This window comes from Bubalus kerabau, chromosome 5, assembly GCF_029407905.1.
Source record: "Bubalus kerabau isolate K-KA32 ecotype Philippines breed swamp buffalo chromosome 5, PCC_UOA_SB_1v2, whole genome shotgun sequence".
Taxonomy (NCBI): Eukaryota; Metazoa; Chordata; class Mammalia; order Artiodactyla; family Bovidae; genus Bubalus; species Bubalus kerabau.
This window is the reverse complement of record NC_073628.1, coordinates 13,765,098-13,783,558: the sequence shown is the minus strand read 5'-3', so window position 1 is coordinate 13,783,558 and position 18,461 is coordinate 13,765,098. Positions and strand designations below refer to the sequence as shown.

Below are 18,461 nucleotides of genomic sequence, written 5' to 3'. Positions count from 1 at the left end.
TGACCATGTAAAGCCAATCATAGGACCCCATGGCTCTACCAGGATGGCTGATCTAGGACTGTACATGTGATCTGAGGTGGGTCATTCAGAGAACACTCTTGAACTCTGATGTCTTCAATCTTTTCTTTCCTTATTGGAGATGCCTTCAGGATATAAAACCCTAGGGCAGGTATCTTGGACTCCCTTACTAGGTGTAGAAGCCTTAAGGAAGAAAGTTGTCAGGCTAAGACCATCAAAGAAGAGGGAATGAAAGAGTGAGGGTGTGAAATAGAGAACTGATGACTTCTGATTTCTTGGGTCCAGTCACTGAGATGTTTGTATTTGCTCTGAGTTTAGTGTCCTGGATTCCCAGAATCATTTCAGTGAGTCTCCCCATTCCTTGAAGCCAGTTGGAGGTGGGCTCTTCTCAACTGTGATTCAGACTTGGTTGTACACCTCCCAGACACGAACAGAGGCACCCATTTGTTTCAGCACCATTATGAGTAAAACCCTTTATTCTTTAATGAGAATAGGGTGTGCAGACCACCAAACACAGTTCACCAGCATCCTGGGAAGGAGTACCCTAAATGAGATTTAGTGTTTGTTCGCAGGGGCCTTACTGATTCCTGAGCCACACCAAGCATTTATACTGCCTGTGCCAGGCCAATCCTGTCATTTTCTCGATTAAAGACTGAGAAATACAGCCTCAGGAAGATGTCACCCAGCATCCAGGCCTCTCTAGATGTCCTCACTGTGTTTTCTTTAAAGGTGGTATAGCAGTGGCCTCTAGAATCCTGGGGGAGGCAGAGACACACACCAGTCAGCCTGAGCCCTTACCTGTGACTCCCACAAATAACCAGACCCAACACAATTCTTGGTTTTATTTCCTTCTTTTGGTAAGTATCAAGGGATTTTCTCCTTAGCAGGGGATATGAGAGTTCATCCACAACCAAAAAGGGCCAAGACATGAAGTTACCATGAGGAAGGGTGTGGGGGAGGGGAGAACTGGGAGTTGGGGATACAGAGGAATGATAAACAACAAAGTCCTACTGTAGAGCATAAGGAAATACATTTAATATTAAGTCATAAGCCACATGAAAAAGAATAAGACAAAGAATATATATTTCTGTATGTGTATAACTGAGTCACATTGCTGTGCAGCAGAACTTAACGCAACACTGAAGTTTTGCCACACTTCAATAAAATTTTTAGGAAAGAAAAAGAGTGTCCATAGTTCTCCTCTCTCCCTATTTCTTTCCTGCTGACTCATGCTCCTTGTTTTCTCTGCAGAGAATGCTGGTTCTCCTTCCCTGTCCCCACAATCTGTACTTTATTAAAAAGCTTTATTTTGTATTGGAGTGTAGCTGATTAACAATATTCTGAGTTTCAGGTGGACAGTAAACGGAGTCAACCATATATATCCATGTATCCTGGTCACAAAAATACCCTACCCATCCAGGTTGTCATATAATTAAGCGGAGTTCCCCGTTCTACACAGTAACCTGTTGTTGGTTATCCATCTTAATAGAGCAGTGCCCACAACACGTTCTTGAAGACTTAACTTAGGAACTCTGAGAAGCCTCCTATAGCCCGCATTCACCCTCTTTGGCCACTCCAGGCTTGGTTGGGTAATGTACTCTGGTTCCTCAACCCCACTGGTCAGTCCATAGCCTTCATCACCCCGAGTAAGTACCCAGAGCCCCGATGCAGAGCACCTTGGGATGCCATTTGCATGAAATCCAGTGCAATTTCGCCTAGAACCAGGCAACCCTCCATATGGCTCAATGAGTTAACAGTTTTAGAATTCCTGAAATTCCCTCTCTTCCTCAAAGCCTTCTTTGAGCCCATCAGCCAGCTCTGAACTCCCTCAGGGAGTTGACATGAAGCCACCCTGTGCCGGGGCTGAGCAGTCACTGTGCACCCTTTATTCACATTAGCATCCAGCCTCCCCACAGAGGGGTCTGGTAGCCTGACTCACAAAGGGGGCACCTGGCTAGAGTTAGGGGAAGATGCATCCAAGAACTAGGCTGACCATGTAATTTATCATCCAAACCAGGAAAACAGTGAGTAGGGAAGGGAGACTGTTAATCCCTATGGTGAGACAGCACATTGGGACTGTCCTCAGCTATTCTCTTTGTCACATGACTTATTTCAAGGACTGCTAGAGCTGACTTTCTGTGTGCATCCGTCTGAGGGTTCAGATTGAACTGAAGCTCTTTGAACACTGAGGACCTGAGTGATCCCCTCTCCTTGTGACTCCCACCATGCCAGCATGGCGTGGTGTCTCCACATTTATTTCAGGATGATCACTGTCCCAGATGGACCTTTACTTTCAAGTGGTTCACCTTGTGGGAGGCTCTGGCCAGACCCAGAGCTCAGCAGCATCTGCAATAGTGTGAGATGGCCTGCAGAGGGCACCCTCTTCCACGCAGCAGCCCAAGGGTTCCTGCAAGTTCCTATTTGAGAACCACCCCTCAGGATTCTTCCCTCACCTTCAGGATGTAGGCTTGAGCTGGGACAGGGTAGTTGACACCATTGATAGTGAAGATAATAGAACATAGGGTACTGACTGCAAAACATGAAACGTAGTGCTGTTAGAGAGAGAGGGAGAAAAGTTGGCCCTGGAGATTCTTCTTGTGTGTGGAGACTGGGAGTGACCCTGTGGCATGACCCTTCACCTTGGAACCCCATGGCATGGCGCTGATGAGCTTCTGGATGTTATTGACAAGTCTTCTTGGGCCAAGGATCAGTGATGTCCTGGTATCCAAAAGGCCTTGCAGCTGCCAGAAAAAGCAATAACCTTTCTTTACATGGAGATGCTGAAAGACAGTGTGACCAAGCAGGCATCAAGGTCTGGGGAGACTCTGAGTCTCCCCAGAGCTGCCCCCTTCCTGACTGTCTTCTAAATAGCCCTTTGTCTCTTCTGCTCTTTTCCTTTGCTCTTGACATGGCACTTTCCTTAACATTCTTGAATACAGTACTTGAATACACCAGGCTCTTTTGCAGCTTGACACAAGCTGGTCTTCCTTCCTAGAGGAGCCCCCGCCCCTTTGACTAGCAAATTTCTTCTCATCTTCCAGATTCCTGCTTAATTGTCATGGTTTCAGGGAAGTCTTTCTCCCGGTGTTTATCAGTCTCCTTTCTTGACAGTCTCTGTAGATACTTCCTCATGTCTAGCATGTACCAAAGTCACAATTCACTATGTGTGTGTCTCATTTCCTGTGCATCTGCCTTCTTAGATGTGAGGGAATGTTTTATGCTCTTTGCCTCCCTAAAGTGCCTGGCACACAGTGGATGCCCAAGGCTTGTCTGTTTAGTGAGTGAATGAAGACTGTGAGAATAATGAATGAGAAACATCCAGAGAGCTGTATCTGATTGGGAACAAATAATGGGTCAATCGCAGAGTGAAGATGGAGATTCACTGGGTCAGCAGATTCTCATAGTGGTGGGAGAGAGGGGCTCCTCTGGGAGAGGGTGTCTGCCAGCACTGCTCCTACAACCAGCTCAGACCCTGAGACCCTGGCCAGGAAATACATGACTAGCCCACAGAAACTCCAAAGAATGGGTCAGCTTTTGTCTGAGGGTATCACACAGAATTCTATCAGTTATGACTCTTGTCCTCAGGTCACTCCTGGATTCCACCTTCTTGATTTTCTGTTATAGCCCCTGCCCTACTGTGTGCCCACAAATGTGGGGTGTGTTTTTTATTAGTTGCTTTCACATCTTAAGACTCCAGCAATCTCTCTACACTGCTCAGTAGTTGCTCCCTTAGGAGACCAGTTCTCCCCATTTGCTCAGGACTTTCCCTGTTTTTTAACTGACATTGATCTGTACTGAGAACTTCCTTGGTCCCAGGTAACCCCGGACAGTTGATCATCTTATACCTCTGTTCAGGCTGGAGAAATTCTCCCTGATCCTCTGTTCACCACACTGTAGAGTCCTTTAACCATGCTCCATGCCTCCCAGCTGCATAGACCTCTCTAGGCCCTTTTAGGATCCTGGTCAGAGCCCTGGTCAGAAGACCTGGGGATTATGAACCCATGGGTTGTTTGCATATATATCTGCTTATGTGTTTGTTTGTATATGTGTTTGTATGTGTCTCTGTGAGTGCTTGTGTGTCTCTGACTAGCTATGCTTCTTTATATTTGTCTCAGTGTATATGTGTCTGCTTGTGTGCTTCGATGTGGCTGCCAGTTTCATTGTGGGTGTTGTATATGTCTGTGTGACTGTGTGTCTGAGAATGCATTTGTGTATCTACCTGTGTCCATGTACAGTAGTGGGAGCATCACTTGGGCTGACCCTCAGAAGGAGAGGTTTACCAGTCCATGTGTACACTCCAGTAGCATGCTTGGATCAATGGTACCCAGTTGAGCACTCCCTGGTAGTAGGATTTATTCACCCCACCAAACATCACCACACTGACTTTCACCCTGCATGTGTAGAGAGAAGAGAGGTGGGGATCCTTGGAGGACAGTAACAACAGCACTATCTGAGAGCTGTGCTGGTCCACCCATCAGGGCCCTAATGAGGTCCCCATGTACAGATGCAGAAATCGAGTCTAGGAGCAATTGAGATCCAGACTGAGGTCGGTTACTCTCTAATGAGTGGCACAGAGGAGGTTAGAAGCTGAGTCACATGGCTGGGCTCCACCCACTCTATCTTCTGAAGATGCCCTACCTCCTTAAGATGCCCTACCTCCTGCGATCTTAGTGCTCAGACACACTCAGAGGACATGATGCTGAAGCATACTGGCTTTCTCCTTGTCCAGCTTGTCATTTTTCAGGAAAATCAAAGCCTGGGAGTTCTAAGGGCATGGGTTCAGGTCACCCAGATTTGGCTCCACTGGCCTGTGACCTCTACTGTTCAAAGGGCCCCACACTCAGAAGGGACCCACCTCTGCTCTCCCTGTCTTGAAATGACTAATATTTTTTGAACAAGGAGTCCCACATATTTGTTTTGTGTCTCACACTGTCATTTTTCACTGGCTCCTGCAAATTAGGTGGCTGGCACTGGGCTCCCAATGGAATGCTAATGAGGAAGGAAATACGTCCACCATCTTTCTCCTTGCTTCCTGATAAAATTCATAAGCAAATCGAATTGCCTTTTCCTCCAACTTGTTTCCTGTTGCCTTCCATTAGTCTTCCTCCTCACTCACCCCCCTAGACCAAGCTACTGGTTTTGAGCCCAGGAGCAGGGTTGTGTTCCAATAAAACGTTATTTATAAAAGCCTGTGGTGAAGCCAGGTACAGCCCTGGGGCTATATTTATCCTGGGTTAGATTATCTCTCAGGATTCTTCTTTATCAAGTGTTCTATAAATTTTCGTGCAACTGAAAGCATCTTACAGCTAATTTGGAGAAAGGGATTGTCCATCTCAGACTTACTTGCTCAAGTAGAAGGCAAAAACAGGCTCAGAAATGGCACCTTGATTCTTTAGGTTGTCAAAGATGGGGATAGCTCCAAAGATGTACATATTGGGGTAGTTCAAACCCAAAATGTCATCAAAAGGTGCACCCTCACACCCGTATTCCACAATGCTTAGACCAAACAGCTGGTCAGTACTTACAAGGTCCCCAATCTGTGGGAGAGAAAAGTGTTCCCACTTACAAATATGAGAAGTGGAGCTAGGGCTGGGCTGGGGTGCATTGCCATTAAATCCTCAGAGAAGAATTGAGGCTGGGCTGTGTCTTTGGTGAACCTCAGAGGGTTAGACCACCTGGGAGGAAAATTTGTGTTTCATTTGTGAGAGGCTGTGAATTTTAAAACATCTGCCCCTCTGAAAAACACCACCTGAGTGAGGCAATTTTGCCTTGTGGCTTCTGTCCAGGTGGGGCAACCAAGAGTCAGCCCAGGACCAATTGGTGCCCCCTTATGGACAAAATGAGTCAAGAGCAAGGTAGCCTTTTCTGTTATCACTATGACCTAATGACAGGAATGGAGTGAATTCTCTGTAAGGTACTGTGGATTCTGCATCTGTCCAGAAAGGCAGAAGAGAAACATAGTCTTGCTTGCAGGTATCTATGAAACTGCTGCCTGGGAAATTAATTTTTGGGGATATGTGTGTATTCATGCAAGTGTGTATGAGAGAGAAAGAGAAAGAGGGGAACTACTCAAGTACTTTGGGGAGGCAGGCCATACATTTTATTAGACTCTCAAAGGCACCCTAGAGTGAGAACTCATTTATTAGGCCCCATGACATCTCTGCCCTCCAGTTTCCAACTATGGATACCTGAAGCCCTTGACTGCCCCCAGGATCCCCAGATCAGTTTTATGCTGTCCCTAAACACCCTACAGCAATCTCAGTCCTGAAAAGCCAACCCAGCTCTACCGTTTACCATATGTGTGACCTCAGCAAGGCCCTTGATGTCTGCACCTCAGTTTTCTCATATGTCTCATGAGCTAATCAGACCACTTGCTGTGTGGGGTTGTTGTAGGATTAAACCAATTACTACCTGAAAGTGCGCGGAACAGTCTGTGAATATAAAAGTGGGTGCTTTTTTCCCCTCTTCTCACTCCCAGCAAAATGAGCCTTGAACTGCTCATGGGCAGATCTGCAAGTCCACACCTCAAGTCACTCTCTGGGTTAGCTAATCTGTTTGCTCATGTGTCACCACTGGCACTGCCTCCCCAGGGACAGGATCTTGTGGGTAAGATGGCCAATATCTATGGAAGTTAGGCTAGGAAGGGTCCTGCCAGATGGTCCTGTATCTGTTTGTAAGCAGGTGTAACTCCATAGCCAGTACTGACTCAGCTTCTCTTTACACGTTACCCGAATGGTGTTATAAGCAAGAAATCCCTTCATGGTACCAGATCCATAGGTGATCCTGAAGGTCTTTTGGGTAGGCCAGAAGGTGGAAGACTTGTAATGGCTGAACCTAACTTGTGTAGCTGCAGACACAAGAGATGAGTGTCATCAGGTGCCAAGGGTGAAAACAGAGTGGCGGGGCAAGTGAAGGATGGTCTGGGTAGTGGGTGTCTGTACTCACAACAGGCTGGACTGGGGCAAAAGAGGGAGGGCACCAACAAGTCAGATGAGCCTGTGTCAAAGATAACCTGGAATTCCTGAGGGGGTGTTCCAATGGTGATGTTATCCATTTAGGGCATCTACAGGGAGAAGGAGGGAGTGGGTTAGTACAGAACTGGCTACCCTCTATTCCCACATTTATGTCTCCCTCTGGTGTCATGTATCTCTTGAGATCACTTTCCAACCACTGTGAAGCTCACAGCCTATGATCACAGAGGTGCTTGAATTTGATGTTTTTTTCCTGTGCTACATTGTATGCAGGATATTGATTCTATGACCAGGCATTGAAATGGTACCTCCTGCATTGGAAGCACAGAGGCATAACCACTGGGCCTCCAGGACCTCTGGACACCCTGGGAAATCCTGGTGCCTTCATTTGAGAAACTCTGTAGTCTCTTCAAACCCAGCCTTAGCACGTCCTTCTCCAGGAGGTCCTTCTTGATCAACTCCAGCCAATCCCTCTAAACTTAGACCATATGCAATCAACACCACACAAATGACCCTTTCATCTGACATGTATTTACTCTTTGCCTATAATTCAGGCTGTCATGGGCTTTCTTGAAGACAAAATAAGCCCTTTTTCTAATCTAAAAACAGTAACCACTGTGTTAGATTCTGATGGCCTTACACAGAATACGGGTTCAGTAACTTTTTACTGCTGTGGTTCTTGCCTCTGTGGAAACTGATGTCCTCTGCCTGGTTATTCACAATTGCTTTGAAGTTGGTTCTACCTTCTGATCAGTGATGGTTCACTCTTCATCTATAACTAGTTGACTCCCTTAGTTCAGAAGGAACTTGTGCTGCTGCTGCAGCTGCTGCGAAGTCACTTCAGTCGTGTCCAATTCTGTGCAACCCCATAGACAGCTGCCCACCAGGCTCCACCGTCCCTGGTATTCTCCAGTCAAGAACACTGGAGTGGGTTGCAATTTACTTCTCCAATTCAGGAAAGTGAAAAGTGAAAGTGAAGTCACTCAGTCGTGTCCGACTCTTAGCGACCGCATGGACTGCAGCCTACCAGGCCTCTCTGTCCTTGGGTTTTTCCAGGCAAGAGGACTGTAGTGGGTTGACATCACCTTCTCCTCAGAAGGAACAATCTCCCTCATACTAATGACACACCTTTGACACAGAAGTGGATGTTTACCTGCCACCTAGTAATTTCTGGGCCCAGTCACCAAGACAAGAATTGAGAATGATAGTGCCTTCTCCTCTGCATGGGGCCCCTTTTGCCCAATGTGTCTGCCTCCTACAGGAGACCCGGCCCCAACATCCCATGTGGCACCTCCAGATGAGCCCCAGTGGTAGGCTCGCGCACCAGGGGGCGCTGTGGAGCACCATCCTCCCAAAACACTTAACATCCATGATTTTCCTCACGGGGTGAATAGTTATATTTGAGCCACGAGAAGAAATTTGAGACCGTCTGTAAGCATGTTCCTTGAGGTAATTGTTCAGCATGTTTTTTCACTGAGGGTATTTCTCATTGTCCTCACTTTCCTTAAAGGTATTCTTTCACCGAACATTTGACAAAGAAAACAAAGAAGATGCTACAATTAGCTGTCAGTGTTAAGGCATAACTGTCATTGTAATGGTACTATGTATTTTCTAATCATTTTTATGAGTCACCTTATTATCAGAATTTTATGCATATTCCATGTCAAAGACATAGGTTTGAATAAAGATTCTGTCCTGTAATGTTGGGTAAGCGTACAACCATGTGGGGTCTCAGTCTCCCCTTCGGTAAAATGGTGGAATGTAACGGTTCAAACCCTCCAAATAGGATATACTGGGGATAAGTGAAGTGATGTATATAAGGTACCTGATAAATAGGAAGTCTCAACAATGACAGCCACTAGCATTGCTGTTCCCATCCCACTGTATCCTTCTCATAGAAGCTCAGGGAAGGAGGTAGAAGTGGGATTCCTATCCTTTTTTACAAGGGAGGAATTTTAAATGCAAGAGGTTTGTGAACTGGCTGTGGTCACACTGCTTGTCAGATATAAAACAGTGTATAAGTAGCTCTCTCAATCTTTCTCCAAGTTGAAAGAGAAGAGAGTTGAAAAAGAATCCAGGAGATAGGGAACAAGTTCAGGAAATGTAGAAAATTAAAGGAAAAGTGAAAAGAAACACCATAGAAAGAAATACACTCACAGAGACTTCCAAAAGGATGGAGAGATAAATGATAGTGATACAGAGATGCAGACATAGACATATACACACTGAAGTAGAGAGGAAACAAAGAGGACATGCTAAATAAAAGGTAGAAAAGTGCTATTTCCCAGGACCACACCTACATCTGCATTGACTGTGCACTGAACAATTGCAAGGAGTTCCAATTTTAATAGGTCATGACATGACTGGACCCCAAGTGTTTTGCAACTATGCAAATCTACATCAAGAACCTTGGGTCTCACAGTTTCTATAGCAAGGTACTTATCAATAAGTAAGAGTTAAACTTTAAGATTGTCAGGGAACTATTCTATTCCATTCTAAATCTGATGAGTACAAGAATAATCAGATGAAAAGAAAAATCATAGAAAGGAAGATGATGTGGCTTACAGTCTCCATACTTAAATGACTCTGCAATCTGAGAAGGCCACCAGCCCTAGGAGCACAAGCCACTTCATGCTTCTTTCCTGGCTCTGAGTACTCAGGGAATTTTAGATTCTTAGCATGTAGTGGCGACCGGGATCCCCTAGTTATATATGTTCTGACATGCCTTAGTTTAGCCCTTTAGGCCAATAATAGGTCTGAAAAAACCACAAAGGTCTCGATAAAATATTTATCTTCATCAGTGTCCTTGGCGAGTGGACTTTGAAGCTTCAGAGAATACAGAGAATTGAACTGTAATCTCTTCCTTGAAGTTCGGCTGGAAAATCAAACTGATCTGCATGGACATCTAAGAAGATGGAGAACCTTGCCTACTTGGAAAAAAAAAAAACTGTTAAGAACATCATAAAAATGGATACTAAGGGATACTAAGGCTTGACATTTGTGGTTTCATGTCATCGTCCTAGCCACTTCATGAGATATGCATTGCTGTCTTCATTAGAGAGGAGATTGCTAGGAGGATCAGTTGTCAAATGGCAAAGTGAAGACTTCAGGGACAGCCCAGGGACATAAAACAGGCTTTAGGTAGTGGGTCTAATGGCAGACATCAGGGGCACCTATGATTCCAGGCTGTATCAAAGATTTAGGGCAGAGCAGTACTTCAATTTCATGGTTTCAGTATTGGAAGAAATGTCATATGCATCCACAAGATATTTTATAGCATCCAACAAAAGTACAAGGAAGAACTGTGTGCTAGGCTCTGGGTTAAAGATTTCAAAGTCAAAGTTGATGAAGACAAAAGTAGTCTTTATCTTAAGAGAGCTATCAGTTTAGTTCTTACAAAGTCATGGCCCCTGGAGGCAGGAGATATGATAATAGGACTAGGTGGCCGTATTGAACCATGGGCTGCACAGGCCTTACCACTAGGAGCAGCCTTTCCTCCACTTCACCCATGCTGGAAAGCAGGCCAGTTGGCCATGTTTTCAAGAGAATCAGAAGTTTGGATATTTATGTACAATCTACTGATTTTAATGTTAGAAACTTATTTTTTTTTTTACCCGAAAAAACAGTGAGAACAAAATCTCCACAGCAATGTGCTGAAATCAGCCTTCAGTCTTGCAGGTTTTTATTTCATGCCTAGAATTGGGAGTGGCAGTGGGGACAGAGAAGAATTTAATTCACATCAGTTGATTTAAAGAGACTGAATGCATACTGAACGCATACTGAACATGTGTGTTTCCTTTCTATTTATAAAGAAAGATCATCAGAGACATACAAACCAACAAAATTTAACTGCTGAAGATAAATGGCTATATTTCTGATATAATTACCCTATAGGGTCTATGACATGAAAAGTTTTGTCTGCCAAAACAAACATACAAAAAATAATTTTTAAATGTCTTCCCAATCAAAGAAGACAAAACAACTGTGGCAGCCAAAGTAAAGACACTCGTGTTTATTGACTCATCCAGGACTCCCAGGATCTCTGCATGTGATCTATCCATGCTTGTCCCTTGAATACAACAGGAGCCTCTCCTGTTGTCTTGTGTGTTTAGATGGGGCACTGTGACTTAATCCTCATTTTTACATGTTGTTTAAATTCAGTTCTGGTGGTTAAATCCCAACAGGGGGAATATAACATAACTGACAAATGACACACACATATGCCCTTGGAACTATGGTGTTGGAGAAGACTCTTGAGAGTCCCTTGGACTGTAAGTAGGTCAAACCAGTCCATCCTAAAAAAAAAAAAAAATCCATCCTGAATATTCACTGGAAGGACTGATGTTGAAGCTGAAGCTCCAATTATTTGCCCACCTGATGGGAAGAACTGACTCATTGGAAAAGACCCTGATGTTAGGAAATATTGAAGGCAGGAAGAGAAGGGGAAGACAGGATGAAATGGTTGGATGGCATCACCAAGTCGATGGACATGAGCTTGAGTAAGTTTCTGGAGTTGGCAATGGATAGGGAAGCCTGGCATGCTGCAGTCCTCAGTGTTGCAAAGAGACTGACACAACCGAAGGACTGAACTGAACTGAACAAATTGAGAACAAAGACTGATAAATCTAATTGCATCAAGTTGGTGACTAGCTGCCCATAACAACACATTACTTCAGTTCAGTTCAGTTCAGTTCAGTCAGTCAGTCATGTCTGACTCTTAAGTGGCTTTAAAATTCAGAATTATGACTATATTCATAGTGGAATATCTTCTAAGGAAAAACAAAAATACTGCCCATCCAAAACAAAACCAAAGAAAATCAAAAGAAAAACAGGAAAGAAATCTGAAACTATATTCAACAACTTATTGTTCCTCATAACTTCTGTTATTGTGACAGAATCATATGTATGTTGAGGTAAAAGCAAGACAATAATTAAAACTAATGTTCTGAAGTAAGACTTTCAGTGGCCAGATAAAGAGGTTCACACATAACATAAAGAACATTAATTCAAACCCTGCTGTCTTAAATCTTGAACTGAAAGCATAAGTTTGTACCAACTAATTATATTCCTTTTTATTTTATTTTTCAAGGAAAATGTGTCCTTCCTATTCTGACCAATGTAAAGCCTACAAGCAATGACAATTTGTTAACAGTGACTATTCTGAGGTCTAAAATGTAGCTTCTAAATACATTTCCCATCGGACAATGCATGGATTCTTAAAGAGATGGCTGATTTCAGGACTGGGTAAATAAATGCACAAAATAATATTGGGATGCATGAAGGACCAGTAAGCTAAGGGACTTCAAAGACTAATAGGGACTGGACAGATAGGTTAGGAATCCAAAGGAAAAGGCCAAACATCTACCAGTTTGTTGGGAAGAATGATGTTTCTCCTTCTCAACACACTGTTTATGTTTCTCATAACTTTCCTGCCAAGACACAAACGTCCTCTGATTTCATAGCTGCAGTCACCATCCACAGTGGTTTTAGAGGCTAAGATGAAAAAATCTATCACTGTTTTCACATTTTCTCCTTTTTGCCATGAAGGATGTGGCTGGATCCCAAGATCTTAGTTTTTTAATATTTCATTTTAAACTGCCAAATGTGTCCAAATGTTAATAGGCAACATCTAATTTGTCACTATGATAGTTTGCTAGGACACCAACTCACCATTCTGAGCACTGAGAAAGGAAAATAATCATCAATATTTAAGCTATTTTTGTTTCTATTAAGCATAGGTTATGTAAAGACAAATAGTTCCAGGAAAACAAGCTAGACTGTCCCTTCTGGGGGTGATGAGAGAGTGTTGGGGAGCAGCTATAATACAGATGAAGCCTCACTCACTGGCCTGCAGCTCACCTCCTGTTGTGGAGGTCTGGTTCCTAATAAATAAGGACTGGTACTGGTCCTAACCCACTGTGCTCATATTGTGGACTCCTGCTCTAAATCCAATAGTGGGACATTCTGTAAGACAAACCACCCTGCTTCCTCCCAGTTTCTGAACAAATAAATGGCATTACTATTGGGAGAGGAACAGTTATTTTCTCTTAAAGGAGAACAACCAAGTGCAACATATGACTACATTCTTTCAATAAACTCTGAAAACTGCTTTTTGAGAATCAGGGAAATTTGTACATGGACTGGATATTAGATATTAATTTTATTGGGAACAAAAGAGCATTTTTTTCACATCCTATCATTTTACCCCAAATACTCATTATGTATATTTTGTGAAATGTTCATCTCGTCCCTAAAACACTTCACGAAAAATGAATAAGGAGTAAAGAGAGAATGAAATGAGGGTCTGTCTTGATTTAAAAACAGAACTGCATAGCTGCTATGGATTGAATTGTGTCCACCCTTGACTCCCAGTGTGATGGTATTAGGAGGAAGTAGGGCCTTTGGGAGGTACACAAGTTGACATGGGGTTTTTAAGGTGGTCCCTCATGATAGGATTATCCTTTCCCTCTTTTTCTCTCTTATTCTTCCTCTTCCTCTTTCTCTTCCCCTACCACAAATGAGAACATAGCAAGAAGAGAAAGACCTGATGCAAGTCAAGAATATCTTCACCGGGAACTCAGTTATCCACCAACCTTGATGTTGCATAGCTCCAGTCTATGACAACCTGTGGGACTAAGACGTTAGTTTTGTAGTTATTGATGCCAAATGATGAAATATAGGGTTCATGACATTCTTATTTTTTATATTTGCTATGTTTGAAATTGTTTTGTAGCAAAGAGTTTATAGAATGAAGTTTCTTTCTTAGTTATACCCTGAGGGGCCCGAGATAGCAGATTCAGGCAGGTCCACGATGAATGAGTGGTTGGAGGACCACATGCTCCTTACTCCAACTCTTTTGCCATCTGAAAATCATCCCCCCATACCTGACAACCTTACCTCCAACACTATCTGCATCTCCACTCCCCTGCTAAGCTACTGAGTCATCTAGTTGGAGAACATGATGAGTCAGGACAGGGTCTGGAAGGAGAACTAAGGCAGATATTTTTAGAAAAAATGATCTGGGCAGACCCCTCCTTGGTTTTCCGTTCTTTATTGCCATCTGCAGGTGAGGGATAGGGCCTGGGTAGAGAGGAAGCCACAAGTGAGACTGCATGGATATTTGCCAGAAAAGGGAGGAGGAATTCACAACCCAATAACCAGGAGGTGGGCAGCTTGCACAGGACCCAGGAAGGAAGGAAGAAGCACTGGGAAAATAATAGTGCCTACCTGAGGGCCAGACCTACCTGAGTCTTCCTGTTAAACTTGGAGATCGTATCCTTCTTGCTTTAATTTCAACTCCAGATGTAGAGGGGATAGAGCTGTACTCACTGCTAATGAGTCACGGGGAGCAGGACAGCCTACCCCAGGAGCCCTTTGATTCCACTCTAACTGTGGGTATCATCCCAAGCCAGAGAGCAAATGGAAGGTCATCCAAAAGATGACCTACTTTAAATAGTATTTAAAATACTACAAAATTTGTCTAAGAGTCCCGGCATATCTTGTTCCCAGAGTTTTTTAGGAGAGATGATTCTTTAGTCTAATTCAGGTTCTGCTGAGGATTTTACAAGCTTCCCCACTGGTAACTTCAGAGTTACCATCCCTCATCCCTCAGATCTCATCCCTCAGAACCCAAATGATGGTAAGTTCCAGGGGGCAAGGCCTTTAAGATCCTCAGTGTCACAGCAGCTGTGTGCCAACTTGTCTACGACTCACAGTCTTGAGCCCAGGACTCATGAACATCACCAGACAGTTACAGCCCCCTGCCCACCAGAGGCAATCTCAGCATCATCAGCAACACCCACCACTGAGCCACTTGTCCACTGATTGGCACTGAGCCTCAGTCTGGAACAAATATTCTGGAGCAAGTCCAGTCTCTGTCATCCAAGAGATGGGAAACTGAACCATGGGATGTATGACTCATCTGAAGGCTGCAGGTAAGTTAGTGAAGACTTGGGACACAGGAACTCTGGTTCTCAGGCTAGGAGACTTCCAGGAAGGGAAAGATGAAGAAAGCTCAATTGCATCCACTGCTGGGTTGCTCTAAGGTGTCTGCAAGCACTAGACTGGAAGTTTCTTTCCTGTTGCCCCTCAAGTCTGGTTCTGATTTTATTAGCAGACCTGCGTCCATGTAGCAGCAGGAAAGCTATATTCAGTGCTGTTTCTTCTGGGTTCCAGGCACACTGGGGGAGCCCCATCTGTAGTGACCCCAGGAGGCAGTCCTGCACATGTTGACTGACTCACTCCCAACTCAGAATCCAAAGAGCTCCCACTCATCATTTACAACTAAAACGTTGGGTGACTGGATAACATGTGCCTGCATTCAAGCGAGAAGCATTCTTTTCTCAGCCTTCTGGCAACTTAGACAAGTGTATTATATTTCCTTAGGGAACCTCTGGCTGAGCGAGGCTAGAGTTTGAAACTAGCCTAGATGAATTGGATGTGTTTCCTCTTTGATGCTCAAAATAGACCCGGAGCTTCAAAGGCCTTGAGCGGGTTACAATCACACTTATGTTTTTTCAGGACTTTTCTTTATGAATCTGGTTGGAGAAAAAAGACAGAAACACAGGACAAGGCTGGACATCTCTGGGTCCTAGCTGATTGTGAGTTCAGTTCCATCCACCAGGTTTCAGAGTCAGGTGCTGATGTTATTCACAAGCCACCTTTGAAGAAGGAATAGATTAAAGAGTTTTTGGGCAGAGAGTAGTGTGGTCAAAGGGCCGTGGGAATCACATGGGGCAAGATGAAACAAGAGTCATTACTTGCTTCTTTGCTCTATCAGTTCCTTGTTGTTTCTACTCCTGAGAACAAGTACATGGAGATAATCAGAGGCATTGGCGGTGCCCCTGGCACCTGATGCTCCTGGAGACAACCAGTTTGTGGACACTTCCCTGAGTCCAGAGCATATTCAGCTCTGGACTCGTGATAGCCATATAAGCTTTGTGATAGCCCCAGGTGATCCTTTCTTGGGAAGGCTGACATGGCTCATTGCTGGTAACTCACAACTGAAACATGGGATGAGGTCATGGTGGTTGACCTGTAGGCCAAGTTCCAAGCATGGAAGGAAGGTTGGCAGTGGAAGGGTAGCCATTTATTAAGCTTGGTTACCTTGGTCCTTAGCAGGGGCTACTTCCCACATCTACAATATTTTTCCCCCAGCTTTTTACATGGCCAGGTCCTTCTCTTCATTTACCATCATGTCAAATGAGTCTCTCTCAGGTTTGCTTTCCCTGGCCACTCCACTCTCACAAGCACAGACCCTGATCCAAAAAGTGCCTATAAACACTTCCCTCCATCAAAATGATAATTAGAGTTACCAAAGTGGAAAGGTGGGAGAGGGGTAAATTGAGAGTTTGGGATTAATATCTGTATACTACTTCTGTGCTCAGCCTTCTTCACTGTCCAACTCTCACATCCATACATGACCACTGAAAAAACCGTAGCCTTGACTAGATGGACCTTTGTTGGCAAAGTAATGTCTCTGCTTTTGAATATGCTATGTAGGTTGGTCATAAATTTCCTTCCAAAGAGTAAGCGTCTTTTAATTTCATGGCTGCAGTCACCATCTGCAGTGATTTTGGAGCCCAGAAAAATAAAGTCTGACACTGTTTTCACTGTTTCCCCATCTATTTCCCATGGAATGATGGGACCAGATGCCATGATCTTCGTTTTCTGAATGTTGAGCTTTAAGCCACCTTTTTCACTCTCCACTTTCACTTTCATCAAGGGACTTTTTAGTTCCTCTTCATTTTCTGCCATAAAGGTAGTGCTATCTGCATATCTGAGGTTATTGATATTTCCCTGGCAATCTTGATTCCAGCTTGTGCTTCTTCCAGCCCAGCATTTCTCATGATGTACTCTGCATATAAGTTAAATAAGCAGGGTGACAATATACAGCCTGGCACTCTATTAGATCTAGTCCCTTAAATATATTTCTCACTTCCCCTGTATAGTCATAATGGATTTAATTTAGGTCATCCCTGAATGGTCTAGTGCTTTTCCACACTTTCTTCAATTTCAGTCTGAATGTGGCAATAAGGAGTTCATGATCTTAGCCACAGTCAGCTCCTGGTCTTGTTTCTGTTGACTGTATAGAGCTTCTCCATCTTTGGCTTCAAATAATATAATCAATATGATTTTGGTGTCGACCATCTGGAGATGCCCATGTGTAGAGTTTTCTCTTGTGTTGTTGGAAGAGGATGTTTGCTATGACCAGTGCATTCTCTTGGCAGAACTCTATTAGCCTTTGCCCTACTTCATTCTGTACTCCAAGGCCAAATTTGCATGTTACTCCTGGTGTTTCTTGACTCTGACTTCTGCATTCCAGTCCCCTATAATGAAAAGGACATCATTTTTGGGTGTTAGTTCTAGAAGGTCTTGTAGGTCTTCATAGAACTGTTCAACTTCAGCTTCTTCAGCACTACTGATCAGGGCATAGACTTGGATTACCATGATATTGAATGGATTTCCTTGGAAATGAACAGAGGTCATACTGTCATTTTTGAGATTGCATCCAAGTACTGCATTTCAGACTCTTTTGTTGACTGCAATGTCTACTCCATTTCTTCTAAGGGATTCCTGCAAACGGTAGTAAATATAATCGTCATTAGAGTTAAATTCACCCATTCCTATCCATCTTAGTTTGCTGATTCTTAAATGTCTATGTTCACTCTTGTCACCTCCTGTTTGACCACTTCCAATTTGCCTTGATTTACGGACCTAACAATCCAGATTCTTATGCAATATTGCTCTCTATAGCATCAAATCTTGCTTCTATCACCTGTACCACCTTCAACTAGGTGTTGTTTTTGCTTTGGATCCATCCTTTCATTCTTTATGGAGTTATTTCTCCACTGATCTCCAGTAGCATATTGAGCACTTACCGACCTGGGGAGTTCATCTTTCAGTGTCCTGTCTTTTTGCCTTATCATACTGTTCATGGGGTTCTCAAGGCAAGAATACTGAAGTGGTTTACCATTCCCTTCTCCAGTGGACCATATCCTGTCAGACCCCTCCACAATGACCCGACCATCTTGGGTGGTCCCACATGGCATGGCTTAGTTTCATTGAGTTAGACAAGGCTGTGGTCCGTGTGACAGATTGGCTAGTTGTCTGTGAATGTGGTTTCAGTCTGTGTGCCCTCTGTTGCCCTTTCTCAGTGCCTACCATCTTACTTGGGTTTCTCTTACCTTGGACGTGGGATATCTCTTCATGGCTGCTCCAGCAAAGTGCAGCCACTGCTCCTTACCTTGGAAGTAGGTAGCTCCTCTCGGCTGCCACCCCTGCTTTGAACGTAGGGTAGTTCCTCTCCACCGTGCTTCTGTGCTGCTCTTCCAGCTGCCACACATCTTCACCACCATTGCAGCTGAGGCGAGCAATAATTCAACAACTTATTGTTCCTCATATTGTTTCTGTTATTGTGACATAATCGTATGTATGTTAACAGGTAAAAGCACAACAATAATTAAAACTAAT

At 43.9% G+C, this 18,461-nt stretch overlaps 1 pseudogene; it reads right to left on the bottom strand.

The window, feature by feature from the left end:
• Window positions 1-623: 623 nt before the first annotated feature.
• Window positions 624-9,622, bottom strand: LOC129654162 (pregnancy-associated glycoprotein 1-like; annotated as a pseudogene).
• Between the last annotated feature and the right edge of the window lie 8,839 nt (window positions 9,623-18,461).